This window comes from Ochotona princeps, chromosome 23 (genome assembly GCF_030435755.1).
Source record: "Ochotona princeps isolate mOchPri1 chromosome 23, mOchPri1.hap1, whole genome shotgun sequence".
NCBI lineage: Eukaryota > Metazoa > Chordata > Mammalia > Lagomorpha > Ochotonidae > Ochotona > Ochotona princeps.
Genome location: NC_080854.1, coordinates 10339630 through 10356014, shown reverse-complemented (window position 1 = coordinate 10356014; position 16385 = coordinate 10339630). Strand labels below are relative to the sequence as shown.

General features: G+C 40.6%; 1 pseudogene; it reads left to right on the top strand.

Moving 5' to 3' along the window:
- Nucleotides 1-6685: 6685 nt before the first annotated feature.
- LOC101529606 (adenylosuccinate synthetase isozyme 2-like) lies at nt 6686-7779 on the top strand (annotated as a pseudogene).
- Nucleotides 7780-16385: the final 8606 nt, after the last annotated feature.

Genomic DNA, 16385 nt, shown 5'->3' with positions numbered 1-16385 from the left:
CCAAGAAGTAGATGGTCCCAGGCTTTAACAGAGGTGTGGAATGCCATGAGGCATCTCTCCTTTTCCATTCTGCCAGCTTCCGTTTGGCACTACTGTCTTTATGTTCACACACTAGCTGCTGCTTTCGTAGGTAGAATGCACACCTGATAGGCAGGAAGAACAGGAAAGTGGGGGGTGGGGAGGAAGAAGAAGAAGTAAGGCTGATAAATGAATCTGACCCTTTCAAAACATGCAAATGACCCCCAGAAATTTTCTGTTCATGACGAATTGTTCAGAACAATGCTCCCTTAGCATTACTATTGGCAAAGACCTTTAGAAAATTTAGTTACATATATATGTATCCAGTAACAAAAACAGAAATCATAAGAACGGATATGAAGGAAGCCAGCCTCATTATCTGCCATATTTCAACACATGTGTGCAGCATAGACTGTTCCGACAAAGGCCCCTTGACTCTCTATCACGGAAAGATATTATCCACAGACAAGATACATGTGAAATAAAATTCCAGAAAAAGTCCTGAATAAGCCAGTAGGAACTAAAGGAAATTATGGAGAGGTGTAGATTAGACATAGTTATGAGTACAGATGTACATGAAATTAAATTCCTTTATGCCAGTAGCAATTAGAAAATGTGTAAAAGGGGTAACCACAATAACAATAAAATATATTGTATTCCTAGGACCAAATAAATCTAATACAAAATACAAATGTTCATGCAGAATCACATAGAGTTATAAAAACATAGACAAATATACAATTGGAAAACTATATCATGTTCATAGATATAAAAGTCAGTATTATTGGCATGCAGATTTCAAGTTAATTTATAAATTCCCTGTCAGGAAAAAAATTACAAAAGTGTGTTTTATAATACTATTTCCTACCAATAGTCAGTCATAAAATTGAATTTCATTTTCCAATATTGCTGATTTTAATATAGTCAAATCTACCATCCTGGTCATCTCTGGATTGTGACTTCTTTACAGTACAATATATCCTCCTGTATCCTGTATCATGGAACTTGATGAATCCAGCTTAGATTACAAGACAGAATCCTACAAGGCATATTGAAGGGACATGACTACTAAATCTTCTTCAAGATCTCATGACAGAATAAAAAGCAAGCTGTGTATAGCTAGGATCTCAAGCCATATGTTTGAGATCAGGCAGCCAGCAAACAGACTAGGGCATTAGGGGAACTTCATTTCATTTTTTTCACTGGACAGAAACCTTGGGCCCACAAAATATGCATTGATAGCTCTTACACATTCCTTTGACTCTAATTTAGAACTCTGTCTTTGCTGGAAAGTATTCCTCAGCTGGGGATACTCAGTCCCCGCTTTCATTTGTAATTCCTAAGTAATACTTCTACATTTTATGGGGCACAGTGCAATATTTTGCTACATATATACAAAGTAAAATGATTGAAACAGCTAGTCTTTCTACTTTCTGTCTTCTCTTTGGGTTTTAATCCTACTAACCCCCCTCTTCCACTTCTTCCTACAGCATATAATACACTGTGTTTTCTTTTCCCCTTAACTGTCCTAGAAGTTCTTTAAACCTGCGGTCTTCATCCTCTTTTTAAAGAATTGTGACTTTCTAGGTACCTATGTGAGTGGTGTGTATTTCCCCAAGCTCCTCTTTAGGAGCAATGATTGACAGAACTCACTCTCAGAAACACATCAGAAAGCTTTTTTTATCTTTTCCTTACCTTTCCCATTGCTACTCATTAACACAGCTTTCTTCCCCCAAAATTCGCCAGGACACAGCTCTGTCTGCTCTCTCTCCTCAGATGTACCTGTCCTGAGCTCCATTCCCTTAGCCTGAACCACTTACCTTGATATGCCTGTCTGCACTGATGAATGGCACTGGTTAGACATAGGTTCTGCCTTGCTCCTTCTGCTTAATAAATAGGTTTACATCACAGAGGAGTTTTAACTAGTCCTCATCCAAGTAACTAACATTGATGTGGATTATGGGGATAAAACATCTCCTACAGAACAGTGGTGGGAAGACCAAAGTTAGATCATGCTGCTGAAAAGTAGGAAAAATGTAAAGCATGAGGCAGATCTAAACAGGATCATTTTTATTTCTGTCACTGACAAGCAAAGAAGCTATTTGCTCCAACTATATATATATATATATATATAATATATATATGAAGTATATATAGATATACTTCAAAGCACATCAGTTAGGTGCTGTCTACTGTAGACAATGAGTGTTATTTTAATTCTGGGAGAACCACGATAGTAGGAAAATTAAAACAAGGGGGGAAAATAGAGCACCAGGAATCTTAGATCAGAGGTCTTCTATATAAGTCTAGGAAAGAAATTTAAAACAAACAAAAAACATGGTTTTATGTCATGGATAACTCTGGTTGTAAAACTGATCACCCGTGCAGGAACTGTAGAGTGGAGGGAAGAGACCAAGGGCCGGAATCCTGGGATGCAACCCTGTGTGAGAATCAGGCCCAGTCCCTAACGGGGGTGTTTGAAGAGATGGGAAGAAAACCAATCAATAAAACCAGTGCCAGCGTCACCTATTGACAGCGGCACTTCCTGTGTGTCAGAGATGTTAATCTCTTCCTGTTTCTCCTCCTAATAATCACAACAACCCTATGAGACCAAAATTTCTATCATTTCCAATAACATAGGAAAGATTTAGAATGAGCAAGTAATTTGCCTAATCCACAGAAATCAGAACATTCCTGTTGGGGTTCTAAGGCAGACTAGATTTGGAGTTCTGTTTCAAACTTTCCTGGATCCATGCCTTTTTCCATATGATCTTATTGTCCTGTCCACTGGAAAACACAGCATACTCTTTTATTCCTTATCTCTTTAATTTTCTTTAACATTGTTTACATAGTTGAAAGGGACCCCTGCCCCTATGGGTCTCTGATTAGGGTGGGGAGGGTCGAGGTATGGAGGAAGGTGGGTTGAACAAATGTTTTAATTTTTTTCTCCTTTACATGGGGGAAGGAGAGGGAGGCAATGCTTGTGTCAAGCTACATCATCACCTGGGATAGAGCGACAGTCATTTGATGAGGTCTTGAGACCCCAATGTGAGAAAAAATATTTTAAGGGTGTTGTTTGAGTGGTTTTGACAGTTCTGAGATATCATCAGCTTTGTAACACCAGAGTTAAGAAAATAAGTCCAGGGCCTAGCAACATGGCCTAGTGGCTAAGGTCCTCGCCTTGAACGCCCCGGGAGCCCATCTGGGCACCGGTTCCAATTCCAGCAGCTCCACTTCCCATCCAGCTCCCTGCTTGTGGCCTGGGAATACAGTCGAGGATGGCCCAAAGCTTTGGGAACCTGCACCAAGCTTTGGAACCCTGCACCCGCGTGGGAGACCCGGAAGAGGTTCCTGGTTCCCGGCTTTGGATCGGCGCAGCACCAGCCGTAGCGGCTCACTTGGGAAGTGAATCATTGGACGGAAGATCTTCCTCTCTGTCTCTCCTCCTCTCTGTATATCTGACTTTGTAATAACAATAAATACATCTTTTAAAAAAGAAAAGAAAAGATGTCCATCTTAGTGCACCCACAAGTCCAGGAACATGTTGCAAAGCTGAGTCAGGAGATTGGTTCAACTTCTTCTGTCTCCTATCCTCTGATGAGATACTTCGAGTCCTCTGCTGGCCTAGATGAGCTGGCTGTCATGTCCTTTGTGTGCAGCTGGGCATGCTGTCTACTGCACAGGCATCAGCAACTGAAGAAGCCTAGTCCAAACGCATGTACTCCAAGGTGAAACCACGTAGATTGTGATTTTTCCCTGTGGCCAGGGATTGAGTGCAACCATCTACCTGGGGAATCTCCCAAGAAACCTCATCCAGGGTGACCTCAGACTTGACTCTTAGGTATGCCAGCAAGTGCAGGGTCAGGTTCAGTCCTTCACCTGCACTGTCAATGCACATACCAATGAATGCGGCTGCCTGGTAAATTCTGCCCCCACTCTGTCTCTCATGCAAAATGATGGGTGTTGTGGCCTGTCCCAGCCCAGCCAACCACAGGACCAATCTTCATGCACAACAGCAAGTACTACAGCCTTGTCAGACTAACCACTCAATAACTCCCACCAGGCCTTCGCTTAGCCCAGGTTTTTGTGTGTGCCAAAATGTGCTGCAGCCTAGTCTGGTCTGTCCCACATCCCATCTGATTTTTGTGCACACCCAGGTTTATTGCAAATGGTGACAGCTGTGCCCAAAAATCCACCTTGTGAACTCAGCTTGTTTCTGTTATCTAGCTTCTCAGAGGAGTCAAGGTGACTCAAGCTGAAACAGCACTTTTGGAAATGGAGAGGAATCCTCTAATCTGAAGGAGGGACAACTCAAGATGATGTTGGACTGTGCAGAGATGGATACCTTTTTCCCAAGTGCAACAGCAGCTGTGCTGAAGGGAGGATAAGGCCGCTGCTCCTCTGGCTATGCTTCCCACCAGTGTGACCAGTTCACTTGGTTGTAGAAAAGACGTTTTTAAACCCAGAGCATCCTGGTATGAGACAGAATGCCCCCCAACCAATTGGCACATTGGGGATCCATGAGGGAAGTGTGACAATTTGTATTAGGGGCAGAAGTTAGGCCAACTAAAAGCCAGAAACTGAAACTTTCCTTCCTCACACAATGGCCCCAAACAAGGGGCATAGTCTTTACAGAAAAAATCCTTCATGAGATCCAACACATCATGTCCACTCCCCTAACTCTTCCAATATAGACACTCAAGTTGTGAACTTATAAAGATATTCTTTCTTGATTTTGAGATTCCAGATTCATTTATGAAGGAAAGATTTTGAGGCTGCTGGAAAAAAAAAAAAAAAAACAAGGGAAATCATCAGAGATTATTTGAGGGCGTCTCTCAATCCCGGATCAGGTGGTCATCTTTTAAGACTAAGATACCAAAGAAGAGGAAGCACCACTGTTGAGTTTAAAAAGAGATTTTGCCACATGAAAGCAGAAACAACATGAAAAGAACCCACTGGAATCTTACTTCTGAGGATTCATTCCAGGATACAGAAGTAAGTGGAAAAAACTTTGCCTTTTCGAAGAAAGTAAAGAATATATGATACAATATGAAAGGAATATGATAAAGTGTCCGAGCTGGCTGGAATGAGAAGAGTTTTAAAGAGCAAAACAACTTTAAAGATGAGATTGCCATTAGAGAAAACTTAAGTGCAAGTGAACACTGTCATGAAAATGATCACTTTGGCTTCAGAGGAAAGAAGACGAAGAAACGAGAACGAAGAGGTGACAGACTTAGCTATCAGAGTAAAGGTAAAATAAACATATATTTTTCTAAAAATAGTATTTGGACTAAACTGTATGAAAATAACCATTGTAAATGCAGCAGAATCCCACCTTCCAAACTGATAAACAATATTTTGATTGAAAGAATTCTCCATATCAAGCAATTATATAATCAAAAACCATCTAAGCGTGAGTTAGAAAAACCTATTGGATCAAAGAGATGATTTATACAAAACTCATATATATATATATGAACTGGGTATCATCAAAGTGGGGAGGGGAGTTCAAATATTTATTGAAGAACATGAAAGACAGGTGAACAACACAGAATCCTGAGAAACTTAAGACCTTGAAATTTTGTTTCCATTCAAAGCACAGTTCATAAGCCACAACAAGATGTCTCTGTATTACAAAGATCCCAGAAGATATCTCCAGAATTCAACACAAAAATCCAGCCACCAAAATAAATAAAATTAAGAACTCACAAGTGGCCTAATCAGTTAGCAGAACATACATAAATTATCCCAAAAATATACTTGTAAATAGAATGCATTCACAGATCTTATTCACATAAAAAGGTGAATAACAAAAATACAGAGGAGTGTAGCAATAATTAATTGGAAGGAGTGCTCAGGAGTCTAGAATGGTCACAACTTCGATGCACACATGGGGGAGAGATGTTCAGGCATAATACTTCCTTCATCCTGTCCAATCAGGCTTCAGTCTGGGCACAGTGGATTGGAGCCAGGCAGTTAAGTCAGTTACACGAAAATCTTAACCTGGGCAGGAAAAGAGTATGAGACGGTGATCATCATGTTTGAGCTTACCTTCTGAAATAGAGTTTTTCCCAGCGAAGGAATAATTTTTTCAGTATTAAGCTTGAAAGCAGGAGCATGAACTCTCAAAGTATAATGTGTGATTACTATTTTTAAAAAATACTTACTTATCACTTGTCATTAACTGGCAAAGTATCAAAAGGTCAAGTAGTATGGAAGTTGATCCATCATTCTTTCTGTAATCTGCTGAAGGAGGGGTCATGTTAATTTAGCTAGCTTGGAAATGCTGGAGCCTTCATTAAACTTATGCCTTTAATGAAGATCTATTTTTAATACAATTTACAAGTGTTTTTTTTTTTTTTTTTTTCAGAATATCACGAAGAACTCTCCCATGTCATCCATTTCTCAGTTCGCCTCAAGACGGTGGTCACGGCTTTTTGTCTCAGAGCTCTGTGGTCAGGTCCAACAACAGGCAAAAGGAAAGGGGCACAAGGGCCACCGCTGGGGCCAGGGTGTGGCAGTGGGATGACCCAGGCAAAGATCTGGGGGCACAGGACACCCACATTCTCCTGCCAGGGCAGAAGTTACGCTGTCCTGGGCAGTTATTGTTAATTCTGTGGAACATGATTTTCATCTTTCCCTGTGTAGTTAATTTAAACTAATGTTAATGCGTTCATTTGGAAATAGTGTAGGAATTCATCCACCAGGATTGTCTGAAATATCAGAGAGAAATGTCCGTGACAGAATGAGCCTGTAAGGCTCAGAGAAAAGGCTTATTGTATATTGACTGAGCTCATATTGTATTCAATTTTCATCAAGTAGCTGCTAATGCCCAGGAACAAAAGAGACAAAAATAAACAGAAAAAAAAAAGTGGAGAAAACCACAGAAGAAGGGCATGAGCCCAGTTAATTCTGTGAACGTGGCTTAGCGGGGATTTCAGATGTACAATCTTGTTTCTGACTTTGATGTGTTTTCTGAGAGGTTCAAATCCCCAGGTAAATGATGCACATCTGTATACCCCACTTTGGAAATAGACATTAAAGGTTAGCTACAAAAATCCAAGGGTTATATGGAAAAGATAAACCGATAATGAAAAATTGGGCTTATTTCCTTTATGAGACCCCCACGTGGACCACCAAAGAAAATCTTAGATGAAGATACAGCAACTGCTTCACTATTGGATATATTGATTTGGGAGACCTCCCCTTTTTGTAACCACTTCAAACCATACCATTGAAGGTATTTGTACAGGTTTGGGTATGATCCCTTAGAGTTTAGGGGAAATGGATGGAGTTATGAGAGCTAATTCAACTCCATTTTGTATTGATGTGTTTCCTACAGAGTAAGACAAAGAAATTGGAGAATTATTACAAACAGGGAGCAGAAAGTTTCATGTAACTATTGGAAGAAAAAGATGTGGATGGTTGGACCTTGTTTTACTCATTGATTGATTGACTACTTTGGCACCTTCCAAACTGCATATATGGGACATGCTTATGGAAATCGAAGATGGAATTGCTGGTAAGTTAGATGGTGAAATCATACCTCATTTCCCAGAACACCAATAATTCATAAATAAGATTGAAGTTTAATGTAAGACTTCCTCAGGATGGAACACAGACATATCAAATACAAGAACATCCAAAGAGCTACCTCTTGATGCAGAAAAATACGTCTCATTTATAAAAGGCGAGATACGAATTCCAGTTAAATGGACTGGCGTAGGTAAATCAAGAGAATCTGTGATTCAACTCTTTTAAGGCTTGCCAACAACACAAGAAGCACTCTATAAGAGGGAAAGAAAACACTTAACTCAGTTTTGATGAACTGCATGTTAGATACATGACATGGGTTTTAAGTGCTACAATGATTTCCAGACTTGTAAGATGAGTGGCTCCTATGGATGTTCACTTTGGGGTGTTCTGGTGCCAACTTTCCTTAGCTAGTAGATCGCCCAAATCATCTGTGGCTTCTGCTGCCAGTGGTGCTATGTTTTCTTTCATTGCCTAGTGACAGCATCATCCACATTATTTGAAATAGAAAATACAATCACTCTCCTTGTTGTTTTTCTCAATTACTGCCTTTGTTGCATATTCTTAAGGTTCACCTCTGTTAGATAGTAAAGACATTTAATGCAGTTTTTTTTTAAGATTTTATTATTGGAAAGCCGGATATACAGAGAGGAGGAGAGACAGAGAGGGAGATCTTCCATCCGATGTTTCACTCCCCAAGTGAGCCGCAATGGGCGGTGCTGCGCTGATCCAATGCCGGCAACCAGGAACCTCTTCCAGGTCTCCCACGCGGGTGCAGGGTCCCAAATCTTTGGGCCGTCCTCGACTGCTTTCCCAGGCCACAAGCAGGGAGCTGGATGGGAAGTGGAGATGCTGGAATTAGAACCAGCACCCATATAGGATCCCGGCGCGTTCAACGCTAGGACTTAAGCCGCTAGGCCACGCTGCTGGGCCCCATTTAATGCAGTTTTACACAAGTATTTTTACAATCTGATCATTCATTTTTCATAGTAATATTTACTGCTAGAAAAAAAAGGATGAAAAGATTGGGTTTCCATATACTTCTGCAATTCTATCAACTGTTTTCTACTTAGACCATTGCAACATTGAACTTTGGCAGGAGGACAGGATGTTCTATTCCTGGGTCCTTTAAAATGCACAGGTATAGCACATACTTCTTTCTGTAAGTTATCTGATACAACCAACATCTCGTTCAGCATCCAAAGAGGAAAGGTGTTCTACCGAAAAATCATACTAATGTGAAACAGAAAGATTCATTAAAATATTTGTTGTGATAATTAGTGGCCGTTTTCTTTACTTTCGGACATTAACTCTGAAATGTGCATCTCTCCCTTTTTATCATACATCATTTCTAAACCTTAATAGATTGATTTTTAAACATTGTGCCTTTCCATGTGCCTACTAAATCATCTGTAAGTGTCCAAATGAACCCAAATTGCTGGCCATAATTTTAATATACCTTCATTTCTCTTTTCTTCTAAAATTAAAACAGGTGTTACCCTGACAGTTAAGCTTAATGTGTTAGTTTATCTTTCAACGGACTATTGTTTAAAAACATTTATTTTTACTGGAAAGACAGAGTTGCAGAAAGAGAAGGAGACACACACACACACACAGAGATCTTTCATCTGCAGGTTCACTTCCAAAATGGCCTCAGAGTCTACAGCTAAGTCGACCAGCATCCAAGAGCCAGGAATTTCTTTTGGATCTTTTGTGCAAGTGCAGGGAACCAAGGCTCTGGGTCATCCTGCACTGTTTTCCCCAGGCTATAGCAGGGAGCTGGATGGGCAGTGGAGCAGCCAAGACATGAACTGGCATCCATTTGGGATGGTAGCACAAGAGATGGAGACTTAGCTTACTCTACCATGGTGCCAGCCCTTCAATGAACTATTTTAAATGCTTAAGTTAGATTCTATTTTATTATATCATCAATAACTGATTTTTTTTTTAAAAAATACAAATACTTCAATAAAAAAAAGCGCTTAAGCATCTTAAATGGTACACAGGGCAGCAGCAGGTACTCTTGAGTTAGGTTTTATCCTTATTGGGTGGGCGAGGAAACTTTTGTTGTTGTATCATTTGGATATGTATAACATTGGTCATTGGACATGCAAAATTATGAACTTAAAGTTTAGCCTTCTATAGATTTATTGGATTTCAAGCTCCACCTGCATTTGCCTTTGGAGGAAGAGATCAAGTGATTTTGTGGACCTTCCTACAGATTCTCTGTTGCTAACAACCAAATTCAAGCAGAGTTCAGAAGCAAGCAACGTTCGTTCTGAATAACAGGAACATTATGCTTGGCCTTCTGTTCATCCTATAGGCAAAGCAGAAAGTGGAGGCAATGAGCATTGTGAGCAGAGATACACATTAGAAATAACAATAGAACCTGTTCATTGAAGGGAATGAAATTCAGAGAAGTTATCTTGCTCAGGTCGATGCTGCAAGTCTGTATCTAAAGCCCAAAATGTACAGCCTCTTAAATGCACTAAATAATGGAATTAGTAAGGAGTTAAAAGGGAGAGAGACAAGTAAAATGCCTAGATTGCGCATAATTATTGGAAAAACAGAATTTTCAAAACATGAAAATAGTTTAGATTTTACGTTAATCCTTCAAAGTATAAATGGTTTGCTTTAAATCTGCTTTGACATTTTAGAAATAGATGTTTGAAAAAGTTAATGTTTAATTCCAGTCAGTAATGGAAACCATATGTGCACTGTTAAGTTCAGAATCAGCACTTACTAATCACATCAAAGCAAACATCCAAGTCAGGTAATGCCTGCTCTGAATTATGGGAAACTTTTTGCTGTTTCAAGCTATTTGACTATCTACCCCATTAATCAAATTAACTAAATAGCCATGAACCTGCTGCTTCACTTTGTGATGTGAGTCCTGCTGGGCCAACTCCCTGATTTGCCTCCTGGGGCTCCACATGGCGTTATTTATTTCTTACATCCAATTAAGCACTAAGTCATATCCATTCTACTTCCATATATACCTATGGAAAATGTGTTCTGCTATGTACATGCACATCCTCCATTTTAGGCTATCACCAAATCTTTCTAATTGTTCTCCCTATAATGACTTTGGCATAATCCCTAATCCATGTTCAATATCAGAGAAAGGTAATTGTTTTATAAAGGGTGGCATAATTATGATCTTCATGCTTAAAGTGGGTAAAACCCTTAGGGGAGAGAAAAGGGGAAAAAATGTCTGTGAGTTCCTCTTTATTGATTGTTAGTGCTTCTTCATTCATTAGCTTGCAGATCCCAGATTTCCTGGGGGAAGCCTTTTCTGTGCTCTGACCATTCAATTCCCAGCAGGCAGTTTCAAAACAGGCTGCCTTTCACCTTAGCTTTTATTACATTGATTATTAGTTTTTCAGCATTTGATTTCCTAGCCAGTCTGCAAGCTCTGAGATGCCAGGGACCACGCTGATCATGTTTACTGATCTGTTTACAGCCTCAAGCCAACGCTTGGTGTTTAATATTGATTTGATCAATTACAGCATAGCTGTGCTTGTACTTTACACAAAGTTGCGATAAATGAATTTCTGTTTTCTGCTATCTTCGTTGAAAGAGCATAGGGGGGCTTTGAGCTTTCATTTTACCAACCATGTTCAAGTTATTGCTGACTAACAAAGCAAGAAGTATTATAAAAATTGAAGCCGTAACTAAATCCTCCTGAAGAAGTCTTGAGATCTCAAGTCATTGGCACAATGTTCCTTCAAATGACCAACACACCTTGTACAATGTCAGGGAAAATCTACCCGAGGCAACAGTTGGATTAAAATGAACTATTTCCAGAGCGTTAAGATGGAATGCTCTAACATCTGCCAGAAATTGATCATTTTAACAGAACTCCTTGTTCTGAAGAGAAGCATGGATTTTCTGATACATGCTTAGTTCAGATTGTGACAAAAACAAATAATCAATGAGGTAAAATGACCCCTACTTTTCCCACGTGGGCTGTGCCAGCGTTTTAGCTGCAAGTTTTGTGAAATTGTACATTTGTTTGGCCAATGCCTTGCCACGGTTTCTTTGGGAAACTGCTGTTGTACTGTGAAGAAGAGGAGAACATTAGAATTCTCACAGTTTCATAATGCGAGGAACAGAGAGTGGAAAGAAGTCGGGCAGAGGAAATTTAGATAACACACGAGAGACACCCGTTTGTCTTTCTGCCTCTAAAACAAAACAAGTAAGTAAATAAAAATTTCAACTGCATCAACAGAGTACTGCTAAGTGTCGGTGTTTTCAGCATTTAGCCTGTTAGGACACACGGGCTGAGCAGGTACAGCAGCAAGAGGACAGGGAACACATTATAATTTGACTTTATTTCATATCCTTTAGTGCCCCATCATTTCTCTCTGGCATTAACATGGCAGGATGTATAATCCATGGGTTGCTTCAGCCCCTAAAATACCCCTACCAAGATCTTCTCTCCCACATCTTCTCTTTGTTTGGTTTCAGTAGTTCCAGTTCCGGCATCATAATCAATGTGAAAAATAGCAGGACCTCCACAACTGTGCGGCTTGGGGGGCATTCATTTATAGGAATTCAGATTAAAAATGAAGAGGTAGGAAAGAACAAGCTTAACAGATGAAATGTGAAAATTAAAACGGAAAAATCACCCTAAAGAAACAAAGAGGGAAATTTAGTCTTTTGTTGAGTGCTTGGAATGCAATCTGTTTTTATCAATCTGTTTCCTTAATTTGTTTTATCTTGCATGTATGTAGTTGTCATAGAAAATTAAACTACTTATGTGTGTGAAGCAATTAAAAAGTGCCTCTTGGCCTCTCAGCTTTATTCCAACCACAGTGGCAGAAGTGACCTAGAGTTGCCTTTAACGAAGAGGGAGAAGTCAAAACTGTTCTTGTCAAACTCCCTATTGCTTTGTTAGTTTTTATGCACGATAGAGAATTCAGGTTTCTGTGGCATGAAGTGCTCTTTTCAAATACATGCAAGCCTTGCTGGCTGACGACTTTGAAAACCTTGATTATCCCCAATAGGAAACATGGCGTGCAACACTGTTTCCTGGGTTCTTTGGCCATAACCTTGTAGCTTTTATCTTAATACTGATCTAGTAGCTTTTATCTTTATATTCAGGACAATTTAGCTAATTCCATCAGGCCACTTTTAAGACTTGTCTGTTCAGGGTGAAGGACTGTCGTTGATTCAAGACCACAAAATTGCACAACTGTGGACAACACACTCCTGGAGACTCCAGGTCTGAAAGCAGCGGACTCAACGAGTTGCACTTGTTTCATGCGGTTCTCACAAAGGTATCCAAAGCTGTTCTGAGATTCCTTCCTCCAACATCTTCCTTTGGAATGTGGCTCATTAAACTACCAATGCAGACAGGTGTTGGAAAATGTTACCACCACTAACATTTTCTGTGCCTACAGATAGAGAATATACTTACTGTGGGAGGTTGCTTTTCCTCCCTAAAGCTCTGGCTCACATGGTGAGCATTGGCTTACAGAGGAGGAAAGATACATTCTAGGACAACAAAACCAACCCCACTGTTCTAGGAAGAATGGCAAGAATGAAGCCTTTTATCATCTGTGCCCACGTTGGGCATCCTTGTGCTATGTCTAAGTGCTTGGTTGTCTTGAAGGATATGAGAGAGGATGCGTTGATCTGACCCACTCACCCAGAAGAGTGGCAGCTTAGTTAAGGCCCCAAGCAGACATCTGAATAGAAAAAAGCAACCCACTGTTACGTTTATTTTTTTAAAAGATTTATTTATTTTTATTGCAAAGTCAGGTATACAGAGAGGAGGAGAGACAGAGAGGAAGATCTTACGTCCAATGATTCACTCCTCAAGTGACCGCAATGGCTGGTGCTGTGCCGATCTGATGCCAGGAGCCAGGAGCTCTTCCAGGTCTCCCATGGGGTTGCAGGGTGCCAAGGCTTTGGGACGTCTTCGACTGCTTTCCCAGGCCACAAGCAGGGAGCTGGATAGGAAGTGGAGCTGCTGGGATTACAACCAGTGCCCATATGGGATCCCGGAGCATGCAGGGCAAGGACTTTAACCACTAGGCTATCGCACCGGGCCCCATTGTTACATTTGTGACTCTAGAGCGTGAGATGGATAGAGCAGTGCTCACATATCTACATGAACTTTACACAGCTTAAAATCATAAAGTTTTACAAGAACTGAACAGCTTCTCAATGTGAAACTGTACCTGTGTAGTAAGACAAGCCAGGACATGAAGCATTATGAAATAATTCAAATATCAAAGAGTTCCAATCTCCAGTGAAAAGAATCCAGGCAATAGACTCAACTATTGTGTGAAGTGCGAAACACTTAGGAACAGGTAATGCTAAAAACATATAAATACACCAGCTGAAGCCTTCTAAGTGCACAACAGCGAGAAATAGTTTTCCCACTCACCCCCCCCCCGCCACACACACCCAGGAGGTCTGTAGATTTCTGCTTTTACTTGCATCAAAATGTTTTTTATATATGCTGGATTTTTTTTAATTTTCACCCCCTGATATGCACCATTAATTTGCACTTAATTCAACACAAAAACTTAAATGTGGCAATACATATTCCTTTTTCTTTCAATTGGAAAGTGAAATATCAGAGAGGAGGCGAGACCAAGAGAAAGATCTTCCATACACTGATTCACCACCCAAGCTTCCACAATGGCTAAAGCTGCACTGATCTTCTGAAGCCTGGAGCCAGGAGCCTCTTCTGGGTCTCCCAGGTGGGTGCAGGGTCCCAAGGCTTTGGACCACCCTTTACTGCTTTCACAGGCCAGAAACAGGGATCTGGATTGGAAGTAGGGCCACCGGGATTAGAACCAATGCCCAGATGGGATCTCAGTGCTTGCAAGGCAAGGACTTTAGCTGCTAGGCTACTGCTCCGGGCCCCATATACTTTTTCTTAAAGATTTATTTATTTTTATTGGGATGTCCTATTTACAAAGAGAAAGAGAGACAGAAAGGTCTTACTTCTGTTCGTTCACTCCCCAAGTGGCTGCAACAGTCAGAGCTAAACCAGGAGCCTGGAGATTCTTTCAGGTCTCCAGTACGAGTTCAAGGTCCCAAGGCATTGGGCCATCCTCTGCTGCTTTCCCAGGCCACAAGCAGACAGCTCAATGGGAAATAGAGCAGCTGGAACATGAATAGGTGCCCATAGTGAAGACTTAGCCACTGAGCCACTGTGCTGGACCCAACACATTCTTTTGTATGACATCACATAATGACATTTCAAAAACACTGCAATTCACATACAACTGTGGGCAGTTATTGTAAGACTGCAAATATGTGGTTACCTGCATTTACACCATGACATGCAAATACATTGTAATCCAGGAAATGTAACTGTTTTACTCCCTATTTGTTCACTTCTAATTATTTGAAGAAATTTGAGTTTGCTGGTGAAAACAGGTTTGATGAGCTTACATTTCAACTGCAAAAAAGAAAAAGACAAAACTATCTGCCAACTAGAAAAACCAAAGCCCTGCCCAAGGGTAATCATTACTCTGTAGCTTGACACAGCGTTTCACTGGAAAGATGATTATCTACTTCGGCTAACAGCCTTTTCAAAATGTGAACTCCATATGGTTTTCTTTCAGAAGCTCAACAGTTTCAGTAGTAGCTGATTCAAAAAGGAGCTGGGTGATGCTATCATACCGCAGAATGGAGTGGTTAGCAGTTAGAAAACAGGGAGAGAACAACAAGACATTTCCAACTCGACTGCTGTCATTCAACATGAAAACTTGTCATTAATTTAAAGGGAGGAAATTGCTATAGAAATGATTTTCCCTGTGCACACTGGAAAACACAAAACATGAAAGAGCAGCTTTTCAAAATTCTTAGAAGTAACCATTTTGTGGGGCTTGTTAACCAGGAAAGGGAAATTGAAAAGCATCTTTACAGAATGACTTTGGCAAGCTTCAGAGCCCCAGCATGTTGGAAACCTCGTTTTGCCTGCCTGTGCAGGCTGCTTCCGTGAGCAAACCCATAATGCCTGCAGCAGGGAAAGAACCGGCTATTCAGTCCTTCTCCCTTCTTCCTCTATTTCCACTCCCTTCCCCTTTCCCTACTTCCTCTGCTGCCAAAAAAAGCACTGTGCATGAAGCAACAATAAAGTAACTCAGTGACTGAGATGGAAATGGCAGTTGTGGGTGTGGATATGTCAGAGAGAAAGTTTACAACAATCCTGTCTTGGGATCTTGCTGTTTCTCCTTCCACTAAAAGCATTTGACATCTGCTTTAGTCTGCAAGCAAAAAAGATCATTTCATTATTATGCACTAATTTGCCAAAACCACTCAGAGACCACCCCTCTCCTTGCTCCTCGCCACCCTACCCAGGGGATCCCAAGAAGAGTATCTCTGTGGGGTATCTGCATGAAAGCTTGCATCTTCTCACCTTTGCTCGATGCTGAATGCAAGTATTTGAACACTGTAACTAAATTTCAGAAGTTTGAGTTTTCACATTCTTTTTGCTTTTTTATTATGGGTCCTTTAAGACTTCCTGAGCATTGCCAGTGGACTGACAGCTATGCAGGGTTCCTCTGCCCTCCCCCAGCTGTCACGCTTAGCATAACCAGATCCGAGTTCGAAGACCTGGACTCCTTCTGCTACTGAAAATGTGATCTTGACTACACTGTTTTGCCTTGATTGATCCATTGCCTACACTGTGTTTTAGACATTCATCCAATTATATGATTCCATGAAAACTGAGTAATATTAGAACTTCCATTTGAAATTTAAATAATTTTGCTGGGTTTCGCAATAGAAAGATCCCATCAAAAGCAAATCTGTTAACTGTTCAACCCATCTGGACAATAAGTACCTGGACTCTATGCTTGGTATAT